General features: G+C 39.2%; 1 pseudogene; it reads right to left on the bottom strand.

Annotated features, from left to right (window-relative positions):
- Positions 1 to 526: 526 nt before the first annotated feature.
- On the bottom strand, positions 527 to 14014 carry LOC143390349 (transcription factor AP-2 gamma-like; annotated as a pseudogene).
- Between the last annotated feature and the right edge of the window lie 2872 nt (positions 14015 to 16886).

The raw sequence follows: 16886 nt of genomic DNA, 5'->3' as shown, positions 1-16886 counted from the left end.
AAGTCCACAGCTTCTTTTATACTACCTGGGAAGGAAATCCCTACTATCAGGACAGCCTTCCACTGCCTTTCTCTCATATGATGTCCCACGACGGTGCTCATTGCCCATCAGGCAGCCCTGAACTCTTTCTATCACAGAGATACTGTGTGGTGGCCTGCTGACTAATCTCAGTGGCTTTGACATTGGCTCTTTTAGTTATTGATATATTTCAGTTTTTCCTGATCAGCTTACTGGAATAGTAACCTTTTCATAGTCTATTGTCATACTAAAAAGATTTGGTATAACTGGAAATAATGAATAGCTCCAATAATTCCATTCTGACTTAATTTCCTTTATGAGTATTTACTGGGCAACCAATAAGAAAGAAATTTATCCAAAGAAAATTTTTAAAAATTAAAATAAAAAGAAAGATAACATGAAAAGTTCAATTTCTTCAATTTCATTAAAATGAAAATAATTAATTTTTGAGCTACAGGAACAGAAATAAAGATGCAAGCTCTCTCTGAGGAAGGACCAGAGAAAACAGCTACTCATCATCTCTCTGATTTAGATGTGCAAAGCCAAGGCCATGGCTACTGGACATCTCTGAAGAGCTGCTGAAGGATACCCAGAGCAAGGAAGAGGCCAGAAGAGCATCACAGATGTCTTCAGAGAAAAGCAACATATGAAGGTTAACACACTGGGATAAGCTCTCCTTTCTCTTCTTTCTTCCTTCTCTCCTTTCTTTTTTAGTTAAGAGTTTAGAATTTGCACAATCTTGGTCATAAATATATTAGTCTATGCCTGACAACAGACTAATAAGGAAAACGAAAGTCCTAATTTTCAGTCTTTGTCATTATCCTATTATTACTATTCCCATCATGGCCAAGTCAAAGCCTTCAGTGTGATGTAACTGGAAGGCATGCAATCACTCACCATTGAACACTTCCATCTCACAGACACAGATGACACATAAACAGCCTGAATTGCAGGGATCATAGCAAGACACCACAAAAAAGCAAAAGAGGTGAGTTTTGATAATTGATTACCATTATTTTTAATATGATTGGCTTAGTTTCACATATCCATAATTTAATTTTAATTTTTTATTTTTTATTTTTCCACAGATTCTATCAAGAATACTTTTATTATACAGGTATCATATGCACACTTTGCTTTGATGAATATATACATGCAGGGAGTTCAATTCTAAACCTCCATTTCATCCATATCAAATATAACACACATTCACCTTACAGTGAATGAGCTTCAAAGGAACAAGATGTGAAGTTACTGCTTTCTGAACAGAGAGCCCCGATTAAACAGAATCTTCCAAACTAAGAACAAATCTCTGTATCCTCTTAATTATTCATATCCTGTGTACAGATTAATAAAACTGAAATATATGTTATGAAATATCTCACCACCATTAAAAGTTAATATTAAAATCGAATCTTATTTCTCAAAAATTTGTAAGAAGTGCTCCAGTATTTACAAATCCCATTAAACTATGCATACATAAAGTCTGTACACTCAGCACACTGTTTCTCAAAATACAGAGCCTCCACAGGGGCTTGATGGGTGACAGGCAGCAGCAGACACTTAGTGCCCACCCTTTTCAAGTTTACTTGAAAAATCAAGATCTGAAATAAATATGCAAACAAAACTTTCAGTTCCTTATAGAAACGTCTCATTCCAAAGAGTCACCCATTTAAAGAGTTAACTTTCAAAGTTAAAAAAAAAAGAGAGACAAAAGAAAAATGAAATTTCAGCAGGAATTGTTTCTACAAGTTTCCTACACTAGACGACCCCTCTGTGCACTGGGTTTGCATCAACGTATCACCTGTTCACTGGCAGGAGAGCACATGGTACCTTTGCCTCCTCTTGGAGGGCATCATCACCGAAGTAGGTAGATAGTCTGAATATCATCAATCTGAACTTTCAACAGCTTGGCACATGACTTCTTGTCTGCCCCGGGGAACTTATGGAAAGGTTCTAAAACTCTGTAGCACCACATTCAGAGGAAGGAGAGATGGGGTTCCAAAAAATAAATGCTGAACAAGTAAAAACAAAACAAAAACCAGTACTTGTCACCTTGGGATCATGTGTTCAAGGACAGACACTGCAGTGCTAGAGAAGCTGCAGGGATCCTGGAGGGCAGGTCAAGATCCTGCATGCCTCAAGTGACAGAGGACTTTGGAAACTCCTCCCCCAGCAAGAGTGCCTCCAGTCTGTCCCAGTGGAGACAGATTCCTCTGTCCTTTCCCTTCCCACCCTGTGCTTACCCCCATTTTTCTTCCTGTGCTTCTCCATTTTCTCCAGGGTCTTGTTAGAATCTGCTGGACTCTGGTCTCTGGGGTTCATATAGGATTTGTCTATGACAATTGGGGCTTCTTTGATGTAGTTCTGCACACCAGACACAGGGGTACAGATGACCTGGCTGCCAAACCCATGGGTAATCAGGCAAAAATGAGACAAGTGCTTGTGTTGTAGGATTCTAAGACCAGGGAGGGCCTGTTGTTGCCATTGGGTGTTCGATCTTAATTGAGGGGGTCAGTGAATTCTTTACACACTTGCTGAGACAACCACAGCATTATTCTTCCTTGCTACCATCTTGGTTTACTCTCCTAGGTGAGGCCTGGTTAAATATTTGACCACTGGCTTACTAGGAAACTCCAGTTCACAGCCATATGCAAAGTACCAAGCTAAGTGAACAGCTTTTTCTTCCACAAAGGATGTCAGGAGGGTCAAAAGAGCAGCTTTTCGTCTTCCAGCTGGAAGATCTAACCCAGTCTTGTCCAACTTTTCCCACAACAATCAGCCATATTTGGACTTTGCTTTCCTGAGAACACCTCTCAGCAGCGAGGCATTTAAGCTTTCAGAAGGTGACAATCGCCTCTGCACTTCAGCCACAGTCACTTATATTTGGACATGGAGATGAAGAGAGACAGTCTTCCCAGAACCAAGCAGAAGACTTCATGGGATTCATCAGGGCTACCACTAGATCATTCTGACAGGGGAGACCCAGGGGGTTCTTAGCCATGGAAAATGGGACTTTTGCAGATTACAGACTGATCAGGCCCAAGCAGGTGTGGGTTGACGTTCTGCCCCTCTTCCATCTGGTGATCCATGTTGTGGAGCCCCAGGTACTTTGCCAGGCCTGCAGCGTCCAGGACATGCCATGGGGTAACAGTAGGTCTGAGCAGCTGTAAGCATCCCCGAGGGCGCGCACAGCACCTCCCTCTATCCTAGAGAGTTGGGGAAGCAGGCCAGCCAGGCACCCTAGGTGCAAAGGCAGGGCAGCCCCCTCCTGGCTCTGGCGGCCAGACCAGGACTGTTGCTGGCTGCTGGTGGACACAGGCTGGTGCAGGGGGCTAATGGCTGCAGCATAGGCTTCACTCAGATGTGAGTAGGGATCCACCAACTGAGTGTAAGCCTACTGCTGGTAGGACAGTGGAAAGTAGGGTAGTGGCTGGTATTCAGGGACTCTAGTGTGGGACAGGATCCAGGTGGAGAAGTAAAGATGCTGCCCTGCGGTTAGGTGGGAGATGCAGGAGTGGGGGCGGTGATGAGTCCTCAAAGCCCTGAGAGAAGATCTGGGCGCTGGGTTCCCAGGGTGTTCAGAAGCAACATCTCAGGACATCTGGTCCCAAGCCAGATAAATTCAAGCCTGTGCTCCACAGGTAAGTCAGCTTGCAGCAAACACCGTCCAAAACATGCTCGCTCATCAGCCGCAAATGTAGGAGTTATAATTTAATTTTAAATAATGACTATATTTTAACACTGATTTGTAAAACTCATGAAAAGTTAATGGTTGGCTCTTGCTAGCTGCTGAAAATTGGTACTAGCACATGACTCAATGGGGACATATTAGAAAGATTTTCTTTAAAATCAGGAAGACGACTCACTGATATCACTGCTTCTGTTATTATTGTACCAAAAGTCCTATCAGTAAACAGAAGAAAATTTAAAAATGAAGACCATATAAACTGGAAAGAAGAAAAAGCAACTGTTAGAACTTCCAGATGATGTGACTGCATAGATAGAAAATTAAAAAATAAAATGATCGCTTACTTATTAGCTCAATATTCAAAAACTAATGCTATATGGGAACACTAGCTATACTTACAAAACAAGAGAGAATATCAAATGGTAACAAAATATACTGGCTTCTAAGAGTGCATCCTACAAAATGATGCAAGTGTTTATGGGGATCATTATAAAAACTGTGTTGGGAAATGGGGGTGGGCTACCTAAATGCAGTCTGCAAGAACCACAAGCAGGAAGACTCCATATTTTTAAGGTATCCTCTTCCCTAACTTGAGTTCACTAGAAGCCCAATTGAAAGCCCAGGAGGTTGTTCGTGAGACTTGAAGGAGTGCCCCACATGGCTCAGGGTTCTTAATCCAGGGGAATGAAGTGAAGGGGCTATGCAAACATGAGTAAAAGACAATTATATCTTTGTCTTCACTAACCTCTAACTAAACTCAACATTTACTTCAATGACAGAAGTAGACAGGCCACATAGGTTCAGCATGCCCTGTGCATTTGTTATCAATATAAATTACAGATTTTTTTGATGATAACTGCCTGGTTGGAAATGTTTGTGTCTCTCGTCTCTTCAAAGTAATAGTAGTTATTAAGTTCACCACCAGATTTTGTTCTTTTACATGCTAATTAATAGCCAAGGATGCCTATCATATTAACATTTCTAGTATTCTCATTACTGCACTTTAATAATAGCTTTTCTCTGTAATCCCAGTTGCAAATGTTCTGCATCTTCTACCATTACTCTGAGAAGGTGCTCGTTGGATTCAGCAAACTGCAGAATTGATTTGTTCTTGGTGCAAACACACACACACCAAAAAAAAAAATAAAAAGTTTAAGAAGCCCCAAAGTGGTTGGGGTGTTACTGGAACATTATATTACTGGGGTATTATGAGCATTTCAATGAATTCTCTTTGGGCTTTGCTACCCAGAGTGTTAACATGGCAATTTCTCCAATGCCACCAATTTAGCAGTCCAGTCAGAGTCATTCATATTTTATGCAAAGGGGATTCCCCATTGGTGGGAGGCAAGTGAGGATTAACCCATGAACTGCTTAACATAAGGGCCTGCTCCCTTTCCCAGTTGCAAATGTTCTTGCATCTACTAGCATTACTCTGAGAAGCAGGTGGGGGTGGGAATGAGTCCCAGCAGGCCTTCATTTATGAGTGTCCACTGACCATCATGGCCCGTGGCTCCCCCTGTAGTTACCTCTGCACACATTTTTTTCTCACCACTATGGTGTCTCCCTCCCCGCCCTCCCCCAAAAACAAACCTTAGCTTGCTGAGGACCAAGCAAGGATTTGAGAAGCAGAGCAATCGGGGAGCATGAACCAGTTGACTAATCTTGGGATGTTCCTCTGCCTCAGCCTTCTCAACTATACAGTGGAGATCACACAACCAAAAGTATTGCTGCTAGGATGAAAAGCATTTGTGTTATTTTCTTTATGGTGAAACAAGTTATCACATATTAAGACCCTACAAATAATCCTGTGATGACAGTTTTCTCAGGTAATGAGTATTTATAATTTCTGTAACCTCCACATCCAATTTGAAATACAAGAGTAGAAGAGAGGTATTCACAGTGCCAAACAACACATTCATTCATAACCCAAAGCTTATTAATAAAAAGAAATAGAAAAAAATGGGCACAGTAGTGCATGCCAGCAGCTCAGCAGGCTGAGGCAGGAGGATTATGGGTTCAATGTCAGCTTTAGCAACTTAGCAAGATCTTAACCCTCTTATCAAGAACCTGTCTCTAAATTTAAAAAAAAATTAAAAAGGGCTGGGGATGTGGTTCACTTAACCACAGTGCCCCTGCTTCAATTCATGGTATCAATAATAATAACAACAATAATAATAATATTTTAATATCTTTATCTATTTATTTATTTTTATGTGGTGCTGAGGATTAAACTCAGGGCCTCACATGTGCTAGGTGAGCACTCTACCACTGAGCCACAACCTCAGCGCCAATAATATTTTTAAAAAGAGAAAAGAAGTAACAACTTTTATAGTATAATCTTTTCTTAGGAAGAACAATCTGATACTTTTAAAAACATGATCATTTTCTTTATAAACCTTACTGGAAGGCCTTAACATCAGCTATTTTAATTGATTCCTGAGGTCACTGTGAAATTCTATGATCAAAACAAGATGCCCTGCTGCCTCTGACCCACTCAGACAACTGAACTTAAGCTTGCTAATGTGAATTTCCAGGGACACCAAATAAAACACAGACACATACTCTACATTTAAACAAGCTTCAGGATGGCTCCACCACTCTCAGCTTCAAGCTCCCCAAATGGGAGAGCAAGGGAAAGTCAGGAGAGGCTGGCCAGAGAGAGGGAGAATGTTTGGAAGTGGGCTTTTATTGGGAGGACCATCATTCTTAGAAAGTCCATTCCAAAAAAAGGTCAGGAAGGGCAGGGTTACAAAGGACAAGTGAGTGTAATTCTATCCAAGAGGCTGCAGGATGACATTTCTATGTCTGAAGACACATCCTCAACTTCCGGGACCAGGGCAATATCCAGGTCACTACTAGATGTAGTGATGGTCAAAGCCTCTCTGCTAAGGAATGGAAAAAAAATCATTCAGAGTAACCTCCCACAGTGCCCACTTCTTGTGAGGACCTGGGACAGGAGCATCTCTCTACCTATGCACTGGGACAGTGCATTTCCTGCACTTCTGCATCTTTCAGCTAATTGACATACACACAAGGTGAAGTCTCAAATACCCTCAGAAATCTTCACTCCTTGCTGTTTTCAATATGAACTGTTCTTTCTTTTATACTATGATGCCTGAAGAAAATGTTGGTAGGTTCAGATGTCATTTTGATTCTCTGACATCATTATAAAATATGCATTTTCCTTAACTGAATATTATTCTTATAAATAATCTGATAAATAATATGTCTATAAGAAAGAGATAAATCTTTTAATGCTTCAAAGCTACAAAAATTATTCAAAGAAATTTTTAATAGGTGAGAGTTTAGAAAAATTGTGACAAACTATAACTTAGGAGAAAACAAGCTGAGGACAAATAGGAAGCTTATAAGAATGAACATAAGAGAAAAGAAAATACTGTAGTTAGGCCAAAGTAAATTTATTTTTCTGCAAAATAGTCACTCATATACATGAGAATGATTCTGCAAAGTTATCTCAACTTTTGAATGCATTTATTCCTTCATAGGTATGACATACTCAAGGTTGTATTTCTAAAAGAGGCTGAAAAATTGGGCTGGGGGCATTGGTCAGTGGTAGAGTGCTTATCCAGCATGAGTAATATGATGGGTTCCATCTCTAGAATCACAAAAGAAAAATTTTTAGTTGTGATGTGTTTTATAGAAAAACTAAAGACATCACAAATGTACACAATTGACTCTGATTCAGATCAGATTGCTAGGGATATCCTCCTAGGCAGTCTGATGCAACAAATTCATATTTATGAAACACTTAAACCATATCAAAAAGCCACTTTAATCAATAGTCTGTTATTTGTCATGCCATAATAACAAACCCAGACTGAGATAATAAAATAATATTTCAGCTTCTAATTTTAAAACTTAAGAAACACTCATTCTTATGATTTGGATATGAGCTACCCCAAAAAAGCTCATATAAAATAAAGGAATGCTCACAAGTGAAAGGATTAATTATGAGAGTCATAACCTAATTGGTAGATTAATCTATTTGAAAGACTAATGATTTTAATAGATTGCTGAGTGGTAACTATCAGCAGGTGGGGCACCACGGAAATAAAAAGGTCACTGGAGCAAGCCCTTGGGAATTATATTTTTGACCTGGCTCCTGTATGTCTGTCTGCTACCCCTGTAATGTGAGGTAAACAAATTTTCTCTGCCACACCCTTCTGCCATGGCAATGTCCTGCCTCACCTGAGGCCTAAAGCAATGAATGAATGAGTCTGACTCTGGAACTCTGAAACTTTGAGCCCAAAATAAACTTTTCCCTTTCTAAGTTGTTCTTTTCAGGTCTTTTGGTCACAGCAACACAAAGCTGACTAGTATACACACATACAAAATTATATATATTCATTTTTCCCCAGGTGAATTTAGAAATCTGGAACCTCTTACAGTTGGGTAAAATATAACTAACTCACTCCTCCCAAACTAAATGAAAAATATGACAGTTTTCTAAGCCCTTTACCTCTTTCTAAAACTATTTAATCTATTCTTCCCCTCAAATGAAAAACAACTTCACACTTCTTTGGTTAACTACTTTGTCCATTACTTTCCAAATTCTATGCAAACACAATTGTATATAAGTGATGTCTTTTGGGGATGAATTATCTTCTAAGCTAGACTAAATATTATTCAAAAGAGAATATGTATTTCATTCCTCAACACATCATAATGGAACCTATCCTGGACTGTAAAAGAGAATGTATATAAACTCCCCTGGAGGTGGACTTTGACCCTATTTGGTCCTTACACATTAACTGCTGGAATGTCAGGAGTTCCAATGCTTAAGAACCACAGACACACAGTGACTCTCCTCTGACTCTGGACTTGGGCCAATGTCTGGTTTCAAAGAACCTATAAATATCTGGGATAATTTCTCTGTTGATAAGAGTGATTTCTGGAACTTTTCTTTGGATCCAGGAACCCCTGTTCCTAGTGCCTAGTAACACATTAAAGCCTCTAAGAATTTGTGAACATCAGGGTCCACCTACTCACCCTTCCCAAGTTTGTATTCACTCTTCCCAGGTTGCACTCAGCCCTCATAGCTGGCCCTTAATCCATCATCATGAAGATTCCCATAGTGTCTTTGCTAGCTTATACCTAGTTATAAACTTTACCAAGTGTACTGGAGTACTAGACCATTTTTAACCCCCAAATATACACAATAGAAAGAATGCAGATACCCCTTGAAACTCACAGTGCATTCCAAGCTCAGAAACTTTGCATGCAGAATCCTTGAATGCCTAATTCCCCAACCTCACCTCATCCCCATCTACCTGTTTCCTCATTTGCTTCTAAACATGTCAGCAATGGTTCCAATTTTTCACTTTCAGCAACCACTCTACCTGGGTATATGTCTGTCACCATTTTGCATATCATGAGCTTCAACAGGTCTGCCATACTGCTTAATTGCATGACCCTCAAAGCCCAGCCCCCAAAAATATGAAAATAGGGAAGGGGAAGAGGGGTTATTTGGTATCTTTTCTGCTTTCTGTTAAAAAGAACATGGATATATCTTTGATAGAACAAAGAAAAGGCACACTTCCTAATTTATTTATTTTACACATACAAAGGGTTTATTTCTAGCTAGTAGCAGCATCCTAATTTAAGCTCTTTTGTTTTTACTTCTGCACTCCTTTTTCCTATTATAACAATATATTCATGAATTATTTCATAGGTTTGCTTTATGCAAATTACAGTATCCCACAGATGTGTCATGAATCACTATGTTACCTGTGAAATTATTCTTCACTGTTTGAAAATTCACTTGAAAATGTAAATCTAGTGGTAACATTTCAAGAACAATTTCCATTCAGTTTAGAGTTGCAATAAAGTTAATAAGTACCCATCAATTAAAACTATTATTAAGCTGCATTTTGTATAAATGAAAACAATAAGAATAGTGTTTTTAGATCACAGTATTTGTGAAAATCCTTACACAATTATTATAAAAAGATTGAATTATAAAATAAGAGTCTTCCAAATACTGAAATTTTAATAGCAGAGGACATTTATTTGGACAGGTACTTGCTACTAAAAAGAGTTTCATTTGTAATATCTGGTTTTAAATTTTAGAAAATCTGGGAGAACACACAAAACCTGCTTTTTAAAAAGGCTTCCTCTTTATGTACATACTTATTAATTCAGTTAAAAATGAAAACTCTGATTTAAACCACTTTACAAAAAAAAAAATATTAAAACTTCTCTTGAACCAGCTGACATGGTAATGAGGTTGTTTTTCCAGCTGTGTGGTAAGAGCTATTGGGTCGAGCAACAGAAAGAATCAAGTCTGTTTCTTCATGGTTTTAAAATTGTAATAAATGTACAGAACATTTATGGAACTGAAACTGTTTTAAGACATGTTCCTAGTTCTTGCTGACTATTCTGCTTGGTGCCTTAAAAAGAAAATGATTTAGACTTGCCAGAAAGCCAGACTTGCATACCTGGAAGATATAAATACATTAATAGTACCACAATTACATTGATGTTTTTATATTAACCAAATTTAGTTCTTAAAGAAATAACATATTACAATACGGCAAAATAACAGTTGTTGTTTAACCATAGTTGTATAATTTTTAATTTCTTTAAGATTACTTGCTCAAAAAATTTACACATATAACCAACTTACAGAGACGTTCTTTATCACTTATTTAAGCCCTTTTATTAACTTCATCACATAGGCTCTTATCCAGAAACATATTTTCCTTCTATTAAATCCATACCTAGAACCTTTAATTTTTCTTTTCCATTTGTTAACCTTCTTTTTCTTTTCACATTTTGAAAAAATCCTTGTAAATTTCTGAATTTAGGCAGATTATTTCATAGACATCAACATTTTATTAGTTTTTTATGACCTAGGAAAAACTTATAAGCTTAATTTTAAAGCCATCTTTACTTTAATCTGTTTACCCAATTTAAATTGAACGATTTGAATCATGTGAATCAAAGATATTTGGATACATTTTTTTTTAATTCTATGAGGCTCCTCATATATCTGCCAATTGTCATATCATTGCATGATATATGGCATACACACACAGACATACAACACATAACACAAGTCTGCACACATAACACAATAGTAAATATTAAAGGCCTTGTAGCTTTTCTCAGGTGAATTCTCCATTGCAATGTTTAAAAATACTCCAGAGTTGATCAAAAATAGAACTGATCAGAAGATTATTAACTTAGTTCTGTAGGATCAAAATCATGAGCTCAAAAAAAAATACAGAATCTAAGAAAAAGCATGAGTCCTAGAAAAAAATGACTGGCCAGTAATTAGTAAATACCATACAATTTACTTTTTGGTTTAATCTAGTTTGAGTTCAGGAAAAATACACCTTTACTTTTTTTTCTTCCTTGGGCCTCAGATCAGTCTCTTACTGAGCTCACAGACTTCTTCTATTTGCATTTCAACTTAAGTCCTGGCTGAGGTCTGGAAGAAGCAGAAAAAACAGGAATTCTGAGCAGAAGCTTCATGCCTAAGGCATTATAACTTTAAGTCATAATTTTCAGGTTTGGATGTTGAAAATTAGGATACAAGTTTAAGATACAATTCACAAAATTTTATTTTCCTATATCTTCCTACACTAGAAAAACTTGCTCACACAAAACTGAAAACAGGATCTTACTTGATAATATAAAAGTTACCATCAGAAGAAGTTCCTTCAGAATCATTAAGTCACTTACTTTGTTCTGAAATTCCTAAAGTAGTATTAAGTTACATTAAATCACCTGAAAAAATTCCAAAAGAAAACCACACACTACCATGTATATCCAAAATTAAGCTTTAAAAATTCCCAAGATTTTTGCTATTCAATGTCATTTCAATAAGCCAGACCAATGTCCCATTCCAACACTATTTTTCCCCTAAATCCTACACACTGAGGGGAACAGATATCATATCATAATTTACTATCCTTTCCCAAATTAATATACTGGTATTCCTAGTGAAATCTTCCCAGGCAACCCAGTTCAAAAATTAATGAAAAAATAAAACTAAATGATTGGGAGTTACTTGCCAACTTGGAAGCAAAGGTCTTTAATTTTCTATCCTAAGTATTTAAGTTCTCTGGCATAAATTTTCTCAAATCATAAAATAAAAAATTACCTAAACCCAACTTTTAACTGCAAGATTGTGCAATGCTTCAAAAACCCATTCAGATACCAAATTGTTACAATAAAAATCATCTTTTAGATACACATTCAGCCAAGATCATTCCCAAGAAACAATCTATAATAACCTTTAAAACAGACAGAACAGATAAGAGAAAAATCTCCCTAGGTTTCTAACTCCCATTTAATTATGACTCCTACATCACTGGCACCATAGATTTCCCCACAAGGGGACCAGATGTTCTCACATAGGGGCAACCAGAAGAGTAAAATCAAGGGTCTCTGTGTTGTGACTTTACTGCATTCAGTGTCCCCTTCTTTATAAGTAGACAGAGATAAAGCAACCCTTACAGTGCAGGGAAGAAATGAGGGAGGTTCCCCGAAGCAAAAGGGGCTTCAGAAGCTCCTGGGAGTCCCTCAGTCCCTCCTTTTACTTACAGGATTAGCTACTTTGTTTAGGTCTGATCCCAGGCACGTTGGCATATCTCCTAAATTTCCAGTAGTCAGCTCTCAAAAAGTTAATCCTCAGATTATTGTTGTTTCAAGTGCTAGGCTTCCCCAAGAAAGCAGAGTGGGGGCTCCTCTAAAGTCCCCTCTGGGGTGCCAAAATTTGTAACTGAAAATTTGGTCCCCATCCCCAAAGCCAATTAATGCAAATTTAATAATGAGAACATGGTTTTGATAAAAAGTAAAAGCGAGATATCAAAATTCTTAGACCCCCAGCAGGCATATCCCTGTGCAGTGGGTGCATTGAAGCTAACTATGGGAAGAAAAGAAAACGTTGCTTCCCTAATCCTGTAAAAGTCAGGTGAACGTCGGAGGAAAAGACCACCAAGAGACTGTCTCATGCAACAGCAAAGGGGTTTATTGGGGGTCCAGCATGCTGGGGCTCAGAGCTCACTTCAGAGGAGCAAAGAACAAAGAGCCCGGGTAACAACTTAAGCAGAGCTAATATACATTCTTTGGAGGGGGCAGGGACTTTACATACATCATAACATCCTTTAGCAAATCATCACATACCTCGGGAAAATCAAATAACAACTCTAAAACATGATTAGCACATTCACTGGCAGAAACAGGTCGGGTGGGGGTAATTGGTCAGTACTAAGAAGGGGTATACATTCAAACTGATTGGTTTAAGCCCTGAGGTGTATACGTGCGGGACTGCACAGCTTCTGAGGAAAGGTGGTTGTTCTCATTGAGCAACTAGGTGGTCAGGGGAGATTTCGATACACATCTAATGGGCAGTTCCGGGAATTGTTTTACTGACATATGAATTTCAGGTTCCGAATGCAACTTAAAAACTTTTCAGGACAAACCTTATCCTTTCAGTCCCATGTAAGAAAGGGGAGTAAAGTCATCAAACTTCTTTAAGACACAGCTAAAAGGGGTGTAAAATGTGAGAACAGAAAAGCTGGTGGTTCTATTGACTTTTGGTCCCTTACAGGAGAAGCATACTAGGGACATTCTTAGGCTAAAATTTAGCTAAACTTACCTCCACACATCAAGGCAGATAGGAACTTGGGACTCTGCATCTGTCAAAAGTAAATAATGCCATCACACTTAACAGAGACACAGACAAAAGACACACAAAGACAGAGATTCTCTTTTCAGATTGTCAAAAAAATGGAAGTGAGGTGCTGGCTTCAAGCCAACTGGGGCCTTTCCCTCAGACAAATGGATTGGGGGAGCATCCCCCTCAGATTGAGTCTGATGACCCCAGATAGGGAGATTAGTTCTCTTGCCAGGGTATTGTGGTGGAGACGGACAGGACAATAGAAACAAACACACATAACACAAAATTCGCAGCGCTGCCACAGAATTTGCAGCGCGTCGTGGATTGCTACACAGAAACTAAAAGCAGAGGCAGACCGCGGATCCATCAGCTACAAAATACTTTACCAAATACTTCACAAAATACTTTACTACCGGCAATCCACTCAGAACCCAGAAAGGGGCTTGGGACCTCTCTCACAAACCCCGTCGGCTGCCCTTTGGTGCGTCCACCTGGACCTTTTGCCGACTATACAACACATAACCAGAACCTGCATGCAACCAGAGTACAGAAACTTACACATTGGCAAAGCCTTTACTTACCAGCTGGGTTTTCATCACCTCTCAATTGGGTGTCTGGGTAGGCTTACTAGGGGGATCCTGGATGAGCCCCCACATGTTATGCTCGAATTTGGGACCCCCAAAAGACCACCAGAGACCAAGATCCATGTAAGCAGCAAACAGGTGTTTATTGCAAGCTAGCTCGGTTCTCCATGCGCACACACTGCAACTTGTGATGCTGAGAGGCCCTGAGCCCAAGGTTTGCAGCAGTTTTATACATTCTTTGGAGAAGGCAGAGACCCCCACATACATCATAGCATCTCTTAGCAAATCATCTCACACCACGGGAAAATCAAATAACATCTCTAAAACATGATTAGCACATTCACTGGTGGGAACAATTTGGGTAGGAGTGATTGGGAGGGGGATTCATTTGAACTAATTGGTTTAAGCCAAGATGGGTGTTTGTGCTGAACTACATGGTTTCCCAACATGTTATCAACCACCATAAACTACTGGGAGGGTCATCTGGCATCCCAGGTATTTCCCTGTCTCATGCTGATTGGTGGCTGCTAAGGGGTTTCTATGGATCTCCACCTAGCCTGACTGAGTCAGGGACACCTGGCACAGCAGTTATCTCCTGTTATTTGTAGATAAACAACTTAGAAGTGTGGGAATGTACCTAGGAGTATTCTGTGGGTTTTTCCAAAGACAAAGGCCATGTCCCTTCCTTGGACAGTCTTTGCTCCGAGGTAGAGGCTGTTTTTTTGTTTTGTTTTGTTTTGTTTTTCACCATAGGTGAGCCTCCTTGGCTATATCAGGCCCCCTAGAAAGTGGATTATGGGCCAGGGATGGTGATGCAGGGCTGTAAATCCAGTAGCTCTGGGAGGCTGGGCCTCTAAAACTCTGCCTCAAAACTAAAAAAATAAAAATAAAAATTGCTGGGGATTTCTCTCAGTGGTTAAGCTATTATGCTCGAATTTGGAACCCCCCAAAGACCACAAGAGACCAAGATCAATGTAAGCAGCAAAGAGGTGTTTATTGTGAGCTAGCTCAGTCCTCCGAGTGCACACAGCAACTGGTGACACTGAGAGGCCCGGAGTCCAGGGTTTGCAGCAGTTTTATACACTCTTTGGGGAAGACAGGAACTTCACATATATCAGAATATCCTAGAAAATCATCACATACTGAGGGAAAATGATAAAACAACTCTAAAATATGATTAGTACATTCACTGGTGGGAACAAGTTGGGTAGGGGTGATTGGTTACTACAAGAGGGGGATTCATTTGAACTGATTGGTTTAAGCCAAGAGGGATGTTTGTGTTGAACTATATGGTTTCCCAAAACCATAAAATACTGGGAGGGTCATCTGGTATCCCAGGTATTTTCCTGTCTCATGCTGATTAGTTGCTGCTAGGGGATTGCTATGGGACCCACCTAGCCTGACTGAGTCAGAGACAGCAGATAACATCAGATATCTCCTGTTATTTGTAGATAAACAACTTAGCAGGGTGGGAATGTGCCTTGGAGGGCTCTGTGTGTCTTTCCAAGGACAGGGGTCACACCCCCTTGCTCGGACAGTCTTTGCTCTGAGGTAGAGGCTAGTTTTTCAAAGCACCCCTGTTTCAATCTTTAAACTCAAAGCCTTGTGACAAATTTGTTCATACCTTCACTCTCTGGTCAGTTTTCCTCTGAGGGCTGCCATTCCTCAAGCCAATTTTTTTTCCAAGAGCCTGAGGTCTCAAAAGGTGCATCTCATTCCTTGACAGTCAATTTCTTCCTGAATATGGATTCCTTTCTTTCCTGACTAAATCTCTGCTCCTCCCTCTCTCTGACATGTTCTGAAATTCTTTTTTGCAACTTCGTCAAGGACCCAGTAAACCTGAGTTAAGGTCCCCATTTAAGGATCTCCTCAGACTCCCTTCAATGACATTATGTTTTTTTTGATTGGGGTTTTCATTACTGTGGTGCAGGGCATCAAACCCAAGGCTTTATGCATGCCAGGTAAGTGATCTACCACTAAGCTACACCCCTAACCCATGGGGTCTTAATAAATTACAAAATTATCTTCCCTTGCTATGTACTGTTTCGACATTTCTTTTTGCTTCTGGTATCATTGCTCTGCTAGAGACATACTAGTTCTTATGCCTTCACAGCAAATAAGTTTATATCACTATGTTTGGCGGTTTAAAATATGACCTTGATGTTTCTTGGTGTGTTTTTCTTATTACTGTTGTTTTTTAAAAAATTTTTCCATTTATCTATTTCAGCATTACAAAAGTTTTATAATAAGAATACATTATCTTTCATCAGTTTCAGGAAGTTTTTCTAAGATTTTAATCTTACTAATTCTCTAAAATATATGAAATGAACTTTATGGACAAGGATAGATGTACATATTTCTTAAGTAATTGAGACTGCATAATATTTATAAATTGTTACATATAAACCATAAAAATCAAACTGGGAAATATTTTATTAAAATCTCTTGTATCCTTATCCTTTCTTTTAATTATTTCCTATATGTCCATTGTAACCAGTTCTTTTCTTTTCTTTTCTTTTCTTTTTTTTTTTTTTTGTACTGAGGATTAAATACAGGGGTGCTTAACCACTGAGCTACATCCCTGGTTGCCGCAGTCTCTGGCTGGGCACAAATCATGAGCCACTCACAGCTTGTAAATTCAAACAGCAATTCTTTATTCCCAAACTCACACCGGCCGTCTACAAACACGTTCTGGGGAAATCCATGTTCTCTGCCCAAATCCACACTCCACTGGGCTTCTGTCTCCCAAAATATACTGTCTGACCCTAAGAACTCAAGAGGAACTCAGGCAGCAGGATACGCCCTATTCTAAACGGGGAACACCCTAATCTCCTATTATGCTAAACCGGGAACACCCTAAACATGGATCCACCCTGGTCCTTGAGCAAGGTCACCTTACATGCAATGTAGCTGCAAAATGTCCTATTTCCACGAGTCCTTCCAC

This window comes from Callospermophilus lateralis, unplaced genomic scaffold (assembly GCF_048772815.1).
Source record: "Callospermophilus lateralis isolate mCalLat2 unplaced genomic scaffold, mCalLat2.hap1 Scaffold_289, whole genome shotgun sequence".
Classification (NCBI taxonomy): domain Eukaryota; kingdom Metazoa; phylum Chordata; class Mammalia; order Rodentia; family Sciuridae; genus Callospermophilus; species Callospermophilus lateralis.
This window is presented reverse-complemented; position numbering and strand designations above follow the sequence as displayed.